The following is a 19,776-nucleotide window of genomic DNA, read 5'->3' as shown; positions in this document are numbered from 1 at the left end:
CGATACTGCTATTCAGCATCTCAGACATCGGCCCACTCTCGGACCGCTCCTATCTTCCCCACAGAGTGAAACCCACCATGGGAAAGTGCAGTATTTAGAGGGACTGGCCCTGGCCAGGGTCCAGATCAATCAGAGATGTGCTTGGGCTTTCTCAGATGCTTTCCTGCCTAGCTGCCAGGAATGCCAGGACTGGTGCTGGTCCTGCACGTCCATACAGCTCTGCTGGGTGCTGCACAGCAACTGCTGCACTCCACCCCAGCAGTGAGGGAAACGATCCTTGCCCAATTCACTGGTAGGATTAATTCACTTACAATCCCTGATGAAAGAAATTATTATTAAATAGTAGTCACATTTGATAATTATGTCTCACTTCAACCAGACTAGTAAGGTGCATATTATGTCCAGTCCCAGTACTGCAGCACTTCAAAATTTTTAATTGGATACAAGTCAAAACATTTCCCAGGTCCTGCCTGCATGCAGACAGGGGTTTATATCTTTCTGGCTTATGCTTACTTCCAGCTTTGGGCTTCTCTGCAATACTTCACATGCAACAGCAAATGCTTCAAGGCTTTTGACTTATTTCTCCCCTCAAAAAATTAAATAAGGTTTTGAACTTATGTCTGGTCTTGCTGATTCCAAAGGCTGTAATTCTTTCAGTAGCCCATGGAACTGATTTTGGGGTTTGTCTGGCATGGCCTCCTACTAATATTGTTTTCGCTGTATTCTCTTGTGAACTATGGCCAGGTCTCCTTTAAATTGCATAAAACAGCAGCCTGTGTCAAGGCTGAATTCAAATGGATACTGTAAGGACAAGGCTGTTGCTGACTTTGTGTTTGGTACTCTTTTTGATTGCACTGGAGTCACTCCTTTGACTGTAGCAGAGTCACTCCTGCTTTATTAGCTTGCTGAGCTGTGGATATGGCCTCAGGGGAGAGAAGCCTTAGGCCCATAAAGCTTAAAAGACAGAAGGTAAGATCTTCCCAAAATTCTACACAGCGATGGCCATCCAGAAAGAAATTATTTTGAGTACCTTTATTGTGCATTCCAAGTAGGTGCTGGTGAAGACCCAGCTCACCAGCATTACTTTTTGCACCACAAATTTCCAGTAAAGTCCATACAGTTCCATAAGCTTTGAAAATGGTGTCACTGCCTGTAACAGTGTGGCCCTACTTCAGATAAAACATTTGGAATGTGCAGGGACCAGTGGACTTGGTGCCATTGCACAGGGGAAATTCTTCTGCCACCTATCAAACTCCTAACTCTCACTTCTTCCCTCACTTGCACACTTGCTATACCACTGGATGTCTTTTTTTCTCCTTATTAGGAACTCAGGGTGAAACCTGACCTTGGACAAAGAGCTGGAACAAAGACTGTCACCGTGATGATTAAGTGGGATTTTTGCATAAACATGAAGTTTATCCTTTTTCAAGGGAAATCTGATCCACAAGCATAGGCTGAAACAAAAATAAATGTTCAAAACCATAACAGTGATACGGGTACAAACTGTAAGCACTATTAAAATGATTTCCAGAAAAGAAAGATACAATAACTCTCTGATTTACTCTGTCTTGAGATTTTCTAGAGAAGGTATGATTTGCTGAAAAATAACTAGTACGTGATAATCATCTTATTATCAGATTCTAGTGGAAGAAACACGTTTTTATGATGAGAGCAACTATTTGGCCTTAACTATCTTAACTTCAGTAAAACTGCCCATACTCTATTAGGTCTGAGTAAGGCAGCAAACTTTCAGCTCCATCCAGAAAACTGACTTTTAGAAAGAAAGCCCAAGAGGAAAGCATAGAAAAAATAACTCAGCATGTTATCTAAAGGTTTGTCCTAAAAAAAATTTGGCAATAGCAGAAGGGAGAAGCCATAGAAATGCATACAGAGAGAAAAACCTACTGCTCAAATATTTAAGTCTCTGTATCTAGAATTTCTTTCCATTTCCGCTAATGCAGAATTTGCAATGTTCCTTGGGCATGTGTTGTAGCAAATGCAAATACATAGGAACTGTCTTAGCAAGAAGTTAACAGCAAGTCCTATGCAGCTATCCACAATGGAGAGAAACTAGATCTTTCTACATTGAGGGAGAATTGAAGGGACAGCAAAAGAGGAGAGCGTTCTAATAACCCTTAAAAGACTGAAAGACATTCTCCAGAAACATGCCTTCCTTGGCTTTTCTTCCAGAGTACTCCTGTGCCTACACTCCTGGACTTTCTCATCCTCCTACATAATTCTGGACTTGTAAACCTGAAGCTTTTGGTGGCGAGTTTCTTCAGCTCATTGACGGGGTGTTCACGTGCGCCTGGCACAATTCCAGAACAAAAAAGTCATGGAGATTTTGCTTTTCTGTCATGGTTCTCACAGAGAGAGGCTTGTCTGGTTCTCATAGAACCCTTCCATGCAGAGTTTTACTGTAACACTATGCAAGTTCCATACCTGGGGTAGGTTGGAGAGATGCTCTACAGAAGGGCAGTGGTGGAGCATCAAGGGAGAAAGAGCAAAAATTGTGAGAACCAAACCAACAGGTGAACCTGTCTTGCAAAAATTCATCTCTCAGGTAATTAACAGGTAGACATGCTTTGCCAGCAGCCATGAAAGGCACTGGTGAGAGTCCACTGAGGGTAGAGCAACATGCAAAAGTTGTGGGCTGAAGAAACTGGGCTTGCAACATTAACCAATTCTGTAAGTCATAGTGTCAGCATATCTGTAGAACTCCTTTGATCTACAGCTGGTCCTAGGTTTTTGTTGCTTGGGGTAACTCAGGAGGACTAGAGGGTTAAAATATATTTTGGGGTCAGGAGGCTCTCTCACTGCATTTCAGCCCCATGGTGATGCCACCATTCTACCCTCATCATGCCACTTTGCCAGGTACACATGGCGCTTTTCCCATTGCAAAAAAAGGCTTTTGTCAGTCTAACTGTATAATTGCTGCTCATTTTATTTAGCTCTTTAACACCTTCTTTGAAAGACTCTCTTCTGAGGGATTAGCCTTGTTGGGTGTTTAATATGAAAACACATCTGTATTCATCCTTACCTATTCATCTGAGTATTTCATATAGCTTTTTACCCACTTTTTATTCTATATTAGTAATACATCATATGTATTTCTACATATACTACATAATACAGCATTCCATGCTGTCATCCTACACATTCTGGATGCTGCCACCTTTCCTTGTAATTTCTAAAGTAATTATTATTTTTGCAATTTCAAGGTGTACTAAACATCTAATTCCTGGAACTGATTGTTGCAAAGGATTGAGAGAGTTGCCTTCATCCAAATGCATTTGGATTCAAGGATATTCAGGAGTACAGTGCTTGATCTAGACCTTGGCAGGAGAGGAGTGGACAATCCCAGATTTACCAGAGCTCTCTGATTTTAGACAGGGAATTTTATTCTGGGTCTCACAGTGAAATGCTGGACTTTACCTCCTATAGCTACCAAAAAATCATATCACAATCATTCTCCCATCTTTGTGTAGCTGCTTCAATACATGTAAATTTCCTGTGCCGGGCACATAAACCAAGTTTATGGCAGTCCAGCATAAAAATATCCTTTATCTTTCTCTTTTCAGCTGAGCAAAAGCATTAGCTTTAGATGAGCCTGAAAATATCTGATACTCTGAAGATTGACCTGTTCTGTCTATAAGTGAACACATCTTTGAGAGATGGTGAAGGGGAAGGAATTCCTCTTATAGAAAATCATTATTACAGTATCACATAAAAGGAGAATATAGCAGCAGAGCTCTCTTTGGGCATTGTACACTGCATAACTAGAGGCTGAGCGAGCAAGCTAAAGTCTCAATTATAAAATGAACAAGGTGCAAAAGCAGGGAAATGATGGATTTACACTGCAGCTCAGTGATTGAGGCAATCCCATCCCCACAACAGGCAGTTTAATCACAGAGGTTGATCCTGCCCTGATCTAACCCTGATGGGAAGAGTGGGCCAGCCTGTCTAACCCTGACTGCACCAGCTGAAGTGGCAGCATCATTCAGGCTGGTTGGCATTGCTGGTGAAGCTGTGCCCACTATCCCCTTGAAGGCTCTGCCTCATAGAGCAGCTGGGTTGTTGTCTGCCTGTGCAGCTCCCTCCAGCACTGATGGATTAAGAAGCAAACACCAGGGACTCTCTCCAGCAGTCCTAATCTTTAGGGATTAGGCATGACCACTTTCCTGTAGGCATATGAACAACCTGCATCCCTTCTAGTCTGTTTCCCTCCAGTGTTGAGAAGCCCTGTTGTTAAGGATACAGATTTGTAAGGATGTGGAAGCACCAGCAGAACAAATGCAAAAACATGCAGAGGATTTTTCTTCCTCTACATTTCCTAATCAAGCAGTGATATCTACTCACCAATATAAATTATTTGCTGTGCTTTGGTGTTAGAAAACATATCTTCTTTGAACATTTGTGCTGCTATTACTACATATGCACACACTATCTTAAGAGCTATTCCAAATCACTTTATAGCAAATAACTGAATGAACTGTATCTATGTGCCAGCAGATAATCCCTAAATAAGCTTCTTCAGAACTGTCTCTCATGTTGCTGGTGAATGCGTCCTGCACTAAAAAAGATGAACAGTGAAAGGGGAGCACCAATGGAAAACCAACGAGCACCACGTTCTTTAGAAGCAGCTGAATATGTGAATGTGTACAGACACATGCACACTCTCACACGCACTGCAAGAAACAGTACCAGTGTTCTGCATAATTCTGGTGTTTAGACATTTATGCTAATTACACTGATATTATTTAATGGCAGCTTTATACTTTAAATATTTAACTGGATTATCAAAATACATCCAGCATTAAAATGCATCAGCTATTGGAGCCACAGTCAGTTTTCTTTTTCAGAGAGCAAGACACTAATTTCTTCTGGTTGTAAAAATGTGCTTCAGCAGGCCAAAGGTTACCAGGGAAGCACACTGAAAAAGATTACTTTATCAGATAGCGCACTTACAATATAGAAATCAATTTTATAAAGGAGTCGGGTTTTAAATTAATTTTGGATGTAGCTGACCAACCATAATTTAACTTTCTTCCCAACTATTGCACAAAAAACACTGGGGTGTGGTGCTCATTTCATTTCATTTCATTTCATTCATTCACCATTGGCTTTTCCATTCAGAAAAATCTGATGGGATTTTTGCTTGAAAGGTTTTCTCACAGAATAACAGGGCAGCACCCCATCTCCCCCGGGCCTTCATTCCCTGCACCAAGAGAGACGGAGCACGGGCACTCTATTTGCTTGCCTGGTGAAACTCATCCCCTCTGTCCCTGAAGGAGCAGCAATGCAGAAGCCAAGGAGTCGTTCCCATAGCTAAAAGATGATAGAGATCTCGGGGGAAATTAACATAACCATTGACAGTCCTGAGAGCTCACCAAACAGCAGCTTGGGAAGCATCCTCCCCTCCGGAGAGCGAGGGTAGCAGAGACACCCGCAGATAATGCTCCAACAGACTCTACTATGCTTTAATCTTCAAAAGCTACCATTAGTAAGCCAGAGAAGTATATTTACCCACCAGACAAACACCGCAAGTAGGCTACTCTCCATTAAGCACTGAAATAACTCCTCTTTCTTTTCACTTCCTACGGAGAGTGGGGCGAAGCGCCGCAGCTCTCCCGCCGCTGCCCCCGCTCTCTGGAAGGGATGGGGGGGACACAGTGGAAAAGGAGCAAGTGTGGCCGGGGGCTGGTGCCGGGGGTAGCACGGAGGAGAAGCGGAGGGGGACGGGGGTCGGGTCCCGGGCACCCTGTCCCCAGCGGCCCCGTGCGCGCTGCTTTCTCCCCGGGAAAGCAGCCGGCTCCGTCCCTCCGGAGTGATGGATGGAGGGAGGTGGGCGTCGCTTTGGGGCTCCGCTTTGTTGGGTTTCACCTCCTGATCCCTTTCGCTTCTGCTCTGCTGGGCTGCAATAGCCACCTCGGCTCCAGCTCCGCGGGTCCAGCTCCCAGTGACCTGCCGCGGAGGGGATGAACTGGGGACGGCCCAGGGAAAGGCGAGAGAGCATTATTTATCCACCACAACTTCTCATTGTCGCGGGGCAGTGCTCAAAAGATCCACAAGCAGTTGGCTTTAAATAAAGCAGGCATTGCTTCCCTTGTATTTCCCCTCAGCAGTCGCCTTAGTATTATTATTATACTTCTATAGCTTTTGCTTTCGGACCTTATAATTATGTCACACAGCAAGGGAAACCGCCAGCATCCCAGCATCTGGTGTGCGGTTGCAAACTTTTGTTTTAAGATTTGAACTATTTATAGAAGGAAAACTTTGTAGGATAGTAATTTCCTACGGTTTTGAGAAAAATATGGCTACGCTTATATTAAAAGGGTGTATTTATTTATTTATTACGACTCCTTCCTCCTGTATAAAAAAAAAATAATAACCACAAAAAAAACCCCAACCAACCAAAGATAGCACGGCAAGCTTTTTTACAAGCTATCGGTCACCTACGCAGCAGACATTTCCCTCCTGTGAACAGAAACAGGCAGCTCTGGTTGAATTAATCTAACGTGCTTCCATAAATCTAAGCGCTTTTAAAAATCGGTGGCCAAGACATGTGCATTTCATTAAGAATTAAGAATGTAGAAATAGGCTTTCAGTTTCTTTTTATGGGCGTGTTTATTCCTATTTTTCTCCCATAGCAGTGGGATATGTTTTTTTTCCATAGCCCACAGAAAACAGACGGACACAACACGGAGGAACACACGCACACGTGCTTGTTCATGTGCATGTGCTCCTGTGCGCAAATAGAGAGGGAAAAAACCCAAATATATATAAATCCACGTACAGTTCAGGGATAGGACCTCAAAATCGCATCCTTCGGGGGCACAAAAAACTGAGGTCGGCTTGGAGGTAGGAGAGTAGGGAAATCCGTCCGGCCCGGCACCCGAGATAAATGCGGGACCGAGGATGCCGAGACGGGGTTCCCCATCACCGACCGGGGTGCACCCCTCTGCCGCAGCCCTGGCAGCCTGGGCAGGCTCCGAACCGCCCCAGAGTTCCCCCGGACCCGACCCCCGCGTTCCGGCACTCTTGTCCCGGGGCTGGGGGGATGCCCAAGGGAGGGAGAAGGCTCCCCGATTTCACAGCGGCTCCCTCCGCCGGGTACCTGCCGCCGCAGCGCCCTCCTCTCCGCACGGCTGCCCCGCGGCGCGGTCAGCTCTCCTCCGCAGCGCAGGAGAACAGAAGCCCTTGGTGGGTCCCCGGCAGCCCCTCCGGGCTCCGGCTGCGGTCCCGGACGGGACCCCGGCCCACCACCCCCGCCACCCTAACGCGGCGGCCGGCGGGCACAGAGACCTGCCGGGGGACCTGCAGGAGAACGGCGGCGGACACTCTCTCCGCAGCCCTCACGGACTAGCCCAGCCGCTTCTTATCCACCGCAACGATAGATACAGATATAGATATTAAAAAAAGAGACCGAAATTCCTCGCAGTCCCACCCACCGACTCTCATTTCCCCCACCCCTACCTCCACCCCCTTCCTCACAAGGAAAAAGTCCTGGAGCCAGCTCCAACTGCGGGACTGGAGATCCCTCCGGAGCGAAAGCAGCCGGCCGGCGAGCGCCTCGGCGGCGGGGACTCTCCGCGGGCGGCCCGGGCTGGGCGCTCGCCGCCGGCTGCGGCAGCCCCGCTCTCCCCGGGACCTCGGCACGCAAACAGCCTTCCCCCGACGGGCGCGAAGCGATGCCCATCTCCGGTTTGGCAGGAGGAGGAGTCGGGGTCGGAGTCCCCAGGGGAGACGCCGGCCGCTCCGCGTCCCGTTGCCCCGCCGCCCTCCCAGGTGCGCCGCCCCCGCTGCGGGCACGCCGGGCCCCGGCCTCGCCGGCGGGGCAGCCCCGGGAGTTACCTGGCGGTGCGTCCCTTCCCCGGCGGGGTCCGACCAGCAGCGCCAGCACCGCCACCAGCACAGCATCTCCTCCTCCTCCGCCGCCACCACCACCACCATCCTCACCACCACGCACCGCACGGAGCTGCCGCCCGTGCTGGCTTCTCCCGGCTCCCTCTGCTCGCTCTGCGCATTGCCCCTAGGTAGCTGCTAGCGGGGGCATTGCAAACAGTATTTGGAAAAAAAAAAAAAAAAATCTGGATCACTTACAGGTAACTCCCACTGGTAAGGATGAGGAAAATCTGAGGGTAATACACTGAGAGTAACACACTGCGAGATGAAAAAAGGATCATGGCTGAATCCCGTTTACACTCTTGAGTTCGCTTCCTTGGTTATTCCTTTCTGGCCCCCCCTGGTCGTAATTCCCCACCCTTTTTGGTGTCAGCTGTGGCTTGAATCTGAGTTGGAATCCAGTCCCTTGGGCTTGGGGGGGCTTTGTCTGTTTGTTTGTTTGTTTGTTTGTATTGTTGTGTGTAGTATTCCCCTGGTGCTAATGCTGCTCCCTGTGCAGAGTGTGTGCTGCTGCTGTTGCTGCTCTCGCTGCTGCTGCTGCTGCCTCTGGGCTCCTGCCTGTCATGTCTCAGTGGTTGGAAGTTGTTACAGTGGGTTCTCGTGTCGGAATGAGGATGGTTTAAGGGATTTGGATGGCAGAAAGTGCCTCTCTCTCTCTCTCTCTCTCTCTCTCTCCCTCTCTCTCTGTAACTCTCCTGAGGCCCGGGGCTGCCATTGGGCAGTCAGTCACTGCAATCCGCCTACTTTTTTCTCTCTCCCTCTCCCTTTTTTTTTTTTTTTTTTTTTTTTTTCCTAGGGGGAGGATGACAATGGAAAGACACTGATCTAGCCCGGGCTGCAATGAATCCGTGCTCCCTGGCTGAGCCCTCTCCATACGTCTCGCCCGACAAGGGCTCATTTCGCTTTCCGTGGGGGCATTTTTAACTCCCCCCCAGCAGCACTCGGTGGGCTGAGAGCTCCCTGCTTCTGCCGTGGCACCCTTAGCTCGCCCTGGGAGAGGCTGAACGAGCTGGCAGCTTCCAGCCCCACTCTCGGCTAATTGCTTTATTGCTGTCCCGGTTCCACCGAAGGGTTCCGCCTTCCCTCCAGCCTCGGCGGGGGTTTGGCTGTTGTTGCACCCCCGATGTTAAAAATTAGGCTTCGATTTCAGGAGCAACGTCAAGAAAAAAGGAACATATATGTAGTCATAGCCTTACTGAGTGAGAAATAAAGACATGCACACTCGCAGCTTCCTGGCGAGGTCGGGTTTCGGGAAAGGACCAGTGCGGAACAGCCACTGTAGGGAGAGAGCGGGGGGCGGCTGCCGGCGGCTCCCGGCTCCCCACACCTCTCGCCACCACCGCAGGAAGAGCTTTCGTCTCCCCTCTTCCCTCTGCTTCTCTCGTTTCCGAGAAGATGCGAGTCCGAAGAGGCGTTTCCCGGCAGGTTTGTTGCCTCTCCCCCGCCTTCCCCCTGAGCCGAGCGACTCCTGCCCCTTGGCACCGCGGCAAAGAGATGCTCGACCCTTCCCTCTCCGGCGGGCCTGAGCCCGAGCCCTGAGCAGCCCCAATGCAGGAGACCATCGCTCTTCCTCTGCATTGTTGGGCGTCTGTCCTTGATTTCGGAAGTGCTGAGAGCGATGGTGAAGTACGCGCCCTGCGGATACCGGGGCTGAGGGTTGAAAACGAACCCCGAGAAATAAACGCGCACCGAAGACACTAAAACTGAAATGCAGCTGAAACGAACAAGAACCAGGCTCCGAAGTGTCCTCGGTCTGAAAATGTTCGTCTCAGGTTAATCGGCTATTGACCGAAGAAGATGTCTTGGCTAAGAGCTCTAGCGAACGCCCTGGTAACACCTCCTCCAGTTAACCAGTCCCAGAACATGGGTGCAGGTGTCTCAGCGACACAACGAAATATGCCCTCAGATGGACTGGGAATTGCAGAACTGGTGCAAAAACGTTTGATACCGCTCAATATGCGATAAAAATCTTCTCGGGGTTTGGTTGCTTTAACCGCTTTCATCTGCAAGTTCAGCTGAGACGTTGGGGCAGTTAATGTCCTTTCGAGAAACGCTGATCTCGATTAACAAGAGACAGAAGCTTAATCCTTTCAACGATTATTTACATCCCAGAACCGTCTTATTTATAATTATTTAAGATTCTAAAATGGACGTATTTGTACTTCTGTAAGCGTGCATGCAAGCCTATATATAGAGTTAGAGATGTACATCTCCTCAGTGCCCTTTTCCCTGCTAGACATGCGGCTGGGGCAGCTCTGCTGAGCGTGAAACCAGCAGAACGAGGAGCCACTTTGAATGTTTTATTTCTAGCATTTGTCCCGCTTCGGATAGGTGTTTTAAATGTGCGTCTGCTTTTAAAGATGTACCTGTGAGGGGGGGGGAAGGAGGAGGACAGCGAACTGTAAAAATGCAAATAAAAGTTGGCACTGGAAAACTTCGGACTTGTGCTGACAAAGTTTGACCAACTCCACCTGAAACGAAGACGGTTTGCAAATTTCCATAATTTTCAGGTCGAAACTGACTTTATCCACAGATGTGCTGTGTAGGGGAAAAAAAGTCGTATAAAGAAATCAAACCGTGCAGTTTCTTTTCGGGGAGTTAATTTTTATTCTAAAACCACGGGCCGGTTATTATGGCGAAAAATTATTGATGCTGAATGATGATGATGAGGAGGAGGATGAAGATCATGACGATGATGATGAGAATAACCTTGCGAATTCCATCCAAATGGTTTCTATACATATATCAGCCGGGGCAGCGAGAACCACACTCATTTTGTTGATTGAAGACGGAAACATTCCCGTCAATAAAACGTCACACTGGAAAGGAGGTATTATCGGCAACGTCTTATACGGGCACTTCAGCATCTGTCGCTCCTTTTTCCACAAACAGCTGTGTTTTGGACAAAATGGGGCAGAATTACACTGAAATAGTTGCCGACACTATAGTCGGGCGGGCACTAATAAAGTATTTGCTTTGTTGTTGTTTTTTTTTAATCCCCTATTATCTATCTATTCCCAGCCGCTGATCCTTTTTTACCCCAAGCCTGGGGAGAGCCCGGCAAAAGGGCACGTCGGAAGCCGGGAAGATGCGCCAGGCGGGCAACACACCGCGTCCTTTCTGGGCGGAACCGGGCGTTTGTTGCATCTCATGGAGCTGCAAGCCCAGTGCCGGGGGAAAGAAGGCAACAATGAGTCTCAGAATGAGCGGTGTCGGGGCGATGGGGCAGCAGGGAAGGGGGTGGCGGCAGCACGGCGGCAGGTGCCCGTGGAGGGGCCGGGGAGCGATGTTCCCGCCGGCGGGACGGAGCCAAGCAGTGGCGCTCCGGGCGGGAATCCCGGGGTCTCCTGCCGGGGCCTCGCCGCCGCTCCCGGCTCTCCACGTGCTGCCGCCGTCGAGGCTGAGCTCCCGCCGCTGCCTGCCGAGGGCCGGGGGGACAGGACCGGCCCGGGCGGGCTCCCCGCGGCCGGACAGCCCCGGCGATGGCGAGGGCAGCAGGATTTCGTTGGCCTTTACCGCAAACGTCGCGAAGCCAAGGCGAATTTCGCCCTGGGGGAGGCGAGCGGGACCGGCTCTCACGTTCCAAGCCGCAGCATCCCTGGGAGTCCCGGGAAGCGGAGTGCTCCGGCCGTCCCAGAACGGGCCGGGGTCCCCGATGTCCGTAGCCCTGCGCGCCCTCGGCTCGGATGGGCACGAAAGAAGCGTCCCTGCCGCCCCTCAAAGGGGTGCCGACACCTTTCGTTCGTTGCTCCCTGGGGCAGCGCCAGCTCCCGCCGCCAGCATCCCTCTAATGTCATAGTGACCCTCTCTCCGCGGGAAAAGGGGGGTCTTCCCCACTCCCTTTGGAGCTGCCCGGCTGTCACCTTTCTTTTCCTCCAGAATAAAGAGGAAAAGGGTGGGGTTTGTCCTCAGATCTCTGATCTGGGTATTGCCCACGACTTTATCTCTCCAAAAGACACATCACTCATGCCCAGAGCTTCTGATGTCATTTGCATCTGTAGCACTGCGAATTTTTACTGCTGTATTTTTTAATTTCTGACGTATTTAATAATTAAAACGGTATCCGAATTAAATGGTATCCGAATGCTCTGTGATCTTGACAGGAAATATTTCTGTTTCAATCCTGCCTGAGGTCAATATTTGATGCGACCTGCTATCGCGGGGGGTTACATGAAATCAGCAAGGCTGCAGATACTTAATGCTTCTGTGCCTGGAAACGTCATCGACAGAAATATTAAGGGATGTTTCACCTCACCCCTGCTTCTCCAGCAATCTGGAGGACCGGAAATAGAAACGGGAACGACGGAAGATCCCCCAGAGGAAGGACTACTTGAGTGGGACCTGCTCTCTTCTCCTAACTGGAGGAGATAGTGGCTTCTTTATGGGATCCTGCCATGTCACCCCACGCAACACCCCGGCTCGTCCAACAGCTTATGTATTGCGTTACTTTCTCTCCCCTCGGTGTCATGTTTGCCACCGAAAGTGGAGCTTTTAGCACGTTTTATTGAGGCACGAAGACGCGCTCAGCAGCAAAAAAAAAAACAAAACAAAAAAAACCCCAAAAAAACCCTGCCAAGACTGCCGTCCTTGCCGTGGTTTACACGACGGCTCTCTCCTTCCCGCTGAAAATCAACCGAATGCCCTGGAAGACATTTTATCCACCTTCACCTCCCCCTTTTCAAAGCAAAGAGCTCACCAGAAAAGGCATCATTACACCCAAAGGATATGGTTTCAACAAAATGGTAGTTCCAGTGGCTGATGAAAGAGGAAATAATTGCATCCCACATGCCTATCCTAGAAGTAGCCCTGGATCTCAGAGCAAATTTCTCTCCTATTGTTCAGAGAAAGTGAAGTATCCTCATCGCCTTACAGGCATGGTGATGGATCTGATAGGGTTTCCGCAAAGGCTTTTACTGTTCCTGATGTCCGCTCAGTTTCACTTCCAGGCTCAGTCAGACAGCATTCTTGCGATTTTTGCTCTGAATCCCCTTCTAAAACAGCCAAAACCAATTTCGAAGAGAGATCTGCCTTTCAGACTGCCCAATACTCTGTTCCCTTCGGCCGCAGCGAAAGCAATAGCTGTACCATTGCCCTCATTTTGCAGAGCGTTTTCCTTGAGCTCGCCTGCCTCTGTGTGAGGGGTGTGCTCTACAAAGTCCTCACGCTATTGAAGCAGATTGGGTACTCTGTCATCGCTTCATTTATGGATACACAGCCTCAACAAATTCACTACACATCTACACTCCCGGCAATCCGAGCCTAGAGGGGGGACAGAGCCGACATCGCTACGACAAAGGGCGGCGCGGGTTCTCGGCCCCGCAAAGGTCAGAGCACTGAAAGGACCTGTCTGCAGCAGGCAGGATTTGGAGCTACCCCCGGGCATGTGGCTCAGCCGGGGCAGGGGCGGACGAGGGCTCCCCGCGGGCACAGGGCAGGGGGCAGCGCGCAGGCCGTGCCCCTTCCGCTCCCGCGCATCCTCCGCGGGGCAGCGCCCTGCTCCGCCGGCCACCGCGGCGGCACCTGCGGCTGCAGGGGCGGGCCGAGCGCCGTGCCAAAAATACCTAAATGAGCAAACACAAAGGGATGCGATCCCGCCGAGCAACCCGCTGGGAACCCTCCGGGAAGCAGCCGGCTTCTTTTGAGGGTCTCGCCGGCACCCTGAAAATGGGACAGCTCTCCCCTTGCTGCCCGCAGCTGCGGGAGCTCCTGGTGGGCTATACAGAGCCTGCCGCTCCTTTCTCATCCCCGAGGAGCCCAGTTTAATTCCTTCCCCCCGCTGTTTAACCTTAATCCTCGGCTCTGGAGCGCTCCCTCTTTGCAGATTCCCTCCCTCTCGTCTCCCCCTCCTCCCGGCGCTGCCGGGGCTGCTGACAGCGGGGACGTGGCTGCTCCCGCCGCGCATCGTGCGCGCAGCAGCGCCCGCGGTGGCTCCCGGCGGCTCCCGGCGGGCAGGGCCGGGCCGCTCCTCGCTGCCCGCCGCCCTCCCGCCCTGCTGCCCCGGCCGGGCTCCAGCCTGCCCGTCGCTCTGGGGAACTCGCCCGTTCTCCTGCCTTTGGGAGCTGCCCTTTGGCTTCCCCGTATTGATTTCAAGGTGGGGAGCGAGCGTTTTCGGATTGCAACTCACCTTATGTGTTCTTGATCATTAAAAAAAAAAAAAGGCATAAAAAATCCCGCAAAGACAGGATCTTTAAAGAGTTTGTAGTTCGACAGGTAAGGACTCGGCTGGGGCTCAGGAATGTGGAAATTCAACTCAAGTCAGCCTACTGCGACGAGCAATATTAATAAGGGCATACAGGCACTGGGGGGAGAGACAGAGGGAAAGAGGGCGAAACTTGGCAACCAAAATAACCGCGTGCACTGGATTGCGGTGATCAAACACCGAGGAGCAAACAGCGGGCTCCCCGGGAGCCCCCGCCGCACCCTGCAGGGCCCCGGGCCGGTCCCTTCGCCGGAGCTCGCTTGGCTTCCCGAGAGCACCAGAGCAGAGGTAGCCGGACCAGTTGTCAAGTTAATTTCAACACGTCCGTGTGATGGATAGAAACGCAAATTTTGTCTAGGCCTGCATAAACCAAATCCCCGAGCGCAGGTTCAGAGCAGGGATTCCCCTCCTCCCGCCCCTTTCGCCTAATACCTCAGCTCTGCTCTATTGTCCCAGCAGCAGCGCCTGAGTTAACTCTGTCAGGCTGCCTTTTTCTTTTTTTTTTTTTTTTCCCTCCGAGGGTACTGTAAGCCAGAGATAATATTTAAGTTCGCTTAAGCAGTACAAAATAAAAGGATCCGTCATCACCCGCGAGCGGCTCCCTGCAGGCTCGGGGCGGGCGGAGCGCCCCGCCGCCGGGCATGGCCCGGGACCGGGGGAGACGGGACGCCCGTGCTTCGGGGGGCTGCCGGCGCTTGGACACCCGGAGGCGGAGAGAGAAATAATAATCACGTCTTTTCTTCTCCTTTTTCTTTTTTTTTTTTTTTCCTCCTCTGCAGTATTTTGCTCCCAACTCCGCACTTAACGTGACCCAAAAGCCAAGGAGATTTGTCGTGCAGAAGGACTTACCCTAATTTGACATAGATGACTCCAAAGCATAGAAACACGTAGAAAATCCACTTCCGAAAGTTTCTGTGCATGATCTAGAAAATGGACTGAGCCATAAAAATTGCACAAAAAGCCGAACTGATCTTGTCGATTAAATCCCAGTCAAGAGCATTGCTGAAGCTACCCAGGAGCAAAGCCGGCCGAGCTGTAAAAAGTCAACTCCGCGCAGATAGGCAGCTCTTCCCAGAGCCATGGTGACCGAAACCGGCTCCGATATTAAAGCTAAAGAGGAAGAAAAAACGGAAAGGGCTGCTCAAAACAGTAAAACAAAACCCCAAGACAGACAGTCTGAGGGAGAGAATGAGCAAGCACTGATCTTGATCAACTGCCTCATAGAGCCCTGAAGTTCAATCTGTTTTTACTTGTTCTGACTTCCTCAGGTAACACTACGTATCTTGCAATCTATGGCTCCAGGTAGGAGGATCTCTCTTTCTCTCTCTCTCTCTCTCTCTCTCTCTCTCTCTCTCTCTCTCTCTCCCTCCCGCTCTTCCCTCCACCCCGCATGTGTCAGGATCTAATACATATCTTATCTGTGTGTGCGTGTGCGAGCTGTGCGTGTGTTTGTGTTTCAAAAGGCATGTCCTTAAGCCGGAGTGCAGGGGAAAACACATGAAACGTATCCAATAAGGGAAATAAAGGACTCGTCCTCTCAAACCGAAGCATTTTTTCATTTCCTTTAGCATGGTAACGCGGCTGGATTTGCAATGTACGGACTTCACAAAAGAAACTGTTAAACTTATTTTTTTCTTCCTCTTTTTTTTTCTTTGTTTTTTTTTTTCCCTTTCCTTTTCTTTCTAAACAAACAGAGGCAGGCGTTAATCCCCACTTGCTGGCAGCTGTATCCTAAAAAGCAACATGTGTCCAGACTACTTCTTCGGCCAATTGACCCTGCTGGACACCAATGTCTGCCACCAAATTTGATATCATTTTTCACAGTAAGAGAATATGCTTCCTCCTTTGAGCAACTGATACACTTAGCTTGTAACACTAGCTTAGGATAGTCAGTTTGCTGCTCCTAGAGAGATTAATCGGTGGGACAAAACCTCACTTTGTGTTCAGACACTAACAATGAAGCAAGGATTCCTTTTCTTTCTGATTTTTGGGTTGGTTTTTTTTTTTTTTCCTTTCATTTCTTTCTCTCTGTTGTTTTTGTTTGTTTTTTTTTTTTTTTTTTCTATTTTTCTTCCTCACTGATTTCTGAGCTGCTCCGTTTATTCCTGCATTCTGTGGAATTATCTGTTCCAGTCTACTACACAATGTGTGCCTGTCCGGAGGCACAGATCTGCATGCATATGCACGCTTAAATAGCACTCCGACACAGGTCTGTGGGCTGCAGGGAGTTACACCGATACGGAAAAACTCGTGCACCTCTTCCCTCTCCTACACATACATTCATATGTACGTGTAGCAACAGTCAGCACAGATGGCTCTAGGCATCTCTCAGAGAGAATCGGCTAAACACACACCAGGAAAGCCTGAAAGGAAAGCAGGCAGTGACAAGCAAGCAAAAGAGGCTGAACATAGAACTTCATCGTAAAGTATCTATCCTGACGGAGAAAACAAAGGATTTTTTAAAGGCCAGCCAGGCTGCCGTGGTTGAAGAGGTGCAGTGTGAAATCGCAGGTCATGTTCAGACTGCCACAGTAAAGGCTGCCCGCACCTTGTCATCACCCACTCAGCCCACAGGAACAGGCTCCTCTCCAGGCATCATGCAGGGACCCCAGGCCAGTCCCTGTGAGGGGAAGGGGAAGCGAAGCGGGACAGAGCAGGGCCGTGCTGGGGAAGGGGGGCTCAGAGCACGTCCCCCAGTAGTGACAAAGGCGGCCGAGACTTCCCACTCCACCGCCAGCTCCGATTCCTCTGCTGAGGATCGGTTTGGCTCTTTTCCCCTGCATTCCTCAGTTTCATTCTTTAATAATCAGCACTCCGGCTCTCGGAGGCAGCCAGCTCCCCTCCAGTCCACTCGGCTACTGTCATCAATACTCAATACTACAGACAATTTGTCCTTTAAAAAATGTCGAGTCTTCCCTTCACACTCATTTCCTTCTATTTAAATGTCTTCTTTTTTTTTTTTTTTTTCCGGACCCAACATAAGGATTATTTTGTTCTTCACCCCCATTATTTTTTAAGCAATTTTTTTATAAGATGAGGCCGTGTTTCACAGAATCATAGGAATCCCAGGCACATGATGCAATTCTTGGGACTGTCCTGTGCAGGTCCGTGGGCTGGACTTTGAGGATCCTTGTGGGGCCTTTCCAACTCAGAATATTCCATGACACTTTGATTCTATGTTTCGCCTTTGCAGAACCATGTCTCCAACAGCCTAGTAACTTTACCCACAGCTGTCTCCCAAACTCTTCGACCAACACCAAAAAGTCATTCACGATACAGCCCCACCACCGTCCGCCACCTGTGAATCTTTATTCTGGTTTTTGAAACTTTTTGGAAACGAAGTGTTATGTGTCCCTCATGACAGTCGCGGTGGTGGGAGGAGCGGGGCACATAAAGATGTTTCCTGCGGGGCAGGACGAAGCGGGCAGCGATGCCGAGGGCGGCAGCGGGCGGGTGCTGCGGGATGCGCCCCGGGGATGTGCCCCGGCTGTCTGTCCGGAGCGCTGCCCCGGGGATGTGCCCCGGCTGTCTGTCCGGAGCGCTGCCCCGGCGCGGCGGAGGCGGCCCCGGGCGGTCCCGCGGGGTCACAGCGCCACCCCGCGGTGGTGCTCCGGGCCCGGGGCGCTGCGGGGCGCGGAGAGCGGAGGGTGCGGGGCGGCCCCGTCCCATCGGGCCGGGATGGGCTCAGGAGCCCCGACGCTGCCGGGACCTACCGCCCGATCCCCCCGGTCTGTAGGAGCGCCGCGCCTGGGAGCTGCCCGTGCGCTGCCTCCCTTTGCTCCCGCACCCGAGCACAAATCCAGGCGTGGGTGCGGAACAGACCTGAAAGGGCAGGCTGCCTCCCCCGTGTGTGAGGCCATGTGCAGGAACTGGGCATTCACTGGCCAGGGAGATTAGGAGGAGCGAGGGGCTCCGCATCACAGCTATTTGTTGTCACAGGTCTCCTCTACAGACCCCTCGTGCCTGTTTTTTCACAAACCCCACGGATATGGGAATACAACTCACATTGTCTCCATCTCCTCAGTGACTGTCAGGCTAGCACATCCCACTTGCTTCTGCAAACTAGTGAGTATTCTTCATGAAAACCCAAGAAGTTTCAACAACACAAACTAGACTAGGTTGTAGAATCATTTAGAGGTCAAACATTTTCTGTATTTTCGACCCTTACTCCACTGCTATCTTCAGCTAATTGATTTGAAGATCAATTATACTGGGGGAACTGGGGGAAAATTATATATTTTCTTACCTTCAAATATCAGTTTGACTATTCCTGAAAAAAAAACTTAGGCTGAGGATAAGAAGATTTGATAAGGCTTAATAATTCTGTGATTTAAGGAAAAAAAACTTGGTAGAATATTAAAATGCTTAATTCTCACATTAGTATTCAGAGATTCACCTGATTACTTTATGTGCAAAATATAGAAAGCCCGTTGAATCACTTTAAACAAATACCACCTTAATAATGCTAAAATACTTTCTGGATGCAAGGTAATATTCCTAAATAGAAAAGCATTGGTAGATGTGGGTTGAAATAATTTGCTGAATGGTCTTCTAGTACACAATTCTTATTCATTACTCATCCAAAACAATTGGCATAGCAGGGGATATAGTCAATTAAAAATTCAGTAATTCAGTTTCTCCCGCACTGACTTTCTGCTGACAAAGCTCAACATTCACACCTCCAAAACCTGCCAAAGCAAAGGTCACCTACACACACTGCTGCTGGTCCCTACACCTCTCCCACAGCCTTTTGATAAAGTGGCTCCTGTGGTAAAATATTTCAAAGCCCTATTGAGCTTCAGCTTTCCCAATCCATCAGAAATGCATTTACTGCCACTCCAACTGGAAAGCCTTTTCCTTCACCTAGGGAGGAGAATCCAAGTGACCTTCAGAAGTCTCCTGTCAGGCTGTGAAAGCTTAGTCAACAGGAGGTAACTATTGGCTGCAGCCACTCAAGAGCAACTTAGGTGTGCATCTCTTTAAAAAATGAAGATGATGGGAATCAGAGTCACTGGCCCAGGCATGGGTCCCATTTATTCCAGGATGTGCCACAAGGGACACAGTGCTGTTTGTCTGACCTGGGGCTTATAGGGTTTCATGAACAGGGAACTGTGCCCAAGCAGAAGGAGCAATCTCCACAGTGTGGGAATAGCTTGCAGCCTGTACAGCTCTGCAAATGGAAGTATGAGCAAGCAAGACCAAAGGGGAAAGGAACTGTTGGTCTGAGCTCACATCATCTTCCCTAGCATTTTTCCAAGAATAGTGTCCAAAATCAGAGTAAATCACATGAAATTTCTAGGGAATGCAGACAACAGAGATAATTACTCTGTGACAGGCCACTTTACACGCCTTTCTCTTCTTTCTGTACTGCCCAGAACAACCAGTGGACCAGGACCTGGACTTCAATGATCCTTGTGGTTCCCTTCCAGCTCAGCATATTCTATGATTCTGTGTGTGCTTGTTCTAAGTCCCAAAGGCTTAACTACAAGGCAAATCCAGCTGCATTTATCCCAGCCAGCCACTCTCTGGCACTGTTGCTCCATTGTTGCAGTTGTATATGAAGGCCCCATCTATCACTAACAAAACAATTGCACAAAAACATTCCTTAGGGGAAACACCCAGAGCATATGGGGCTAAAAAAGAGAGGAAAAGAACTAAAAGAAGAAAAATTT

The sequence above is a fragment of the Molothrus ater genome, chromosome 5 (assembly GCF_012460135.2).
Source record: "Molothrus ater isolate BHLD 08-10-18 breed brown headed cowbird chromosome 5, BPBGC_Mater_1.1, whole genome shotgun sequence".
Lineage (NCBI taxonomy): Eukaryota > Metazoa > Chordata > Aves > Passeriformes > Icteridae > Molothrus > Molothrus ater.
This window is presented reverse-complemented; position numbering follows the sequence as displayed.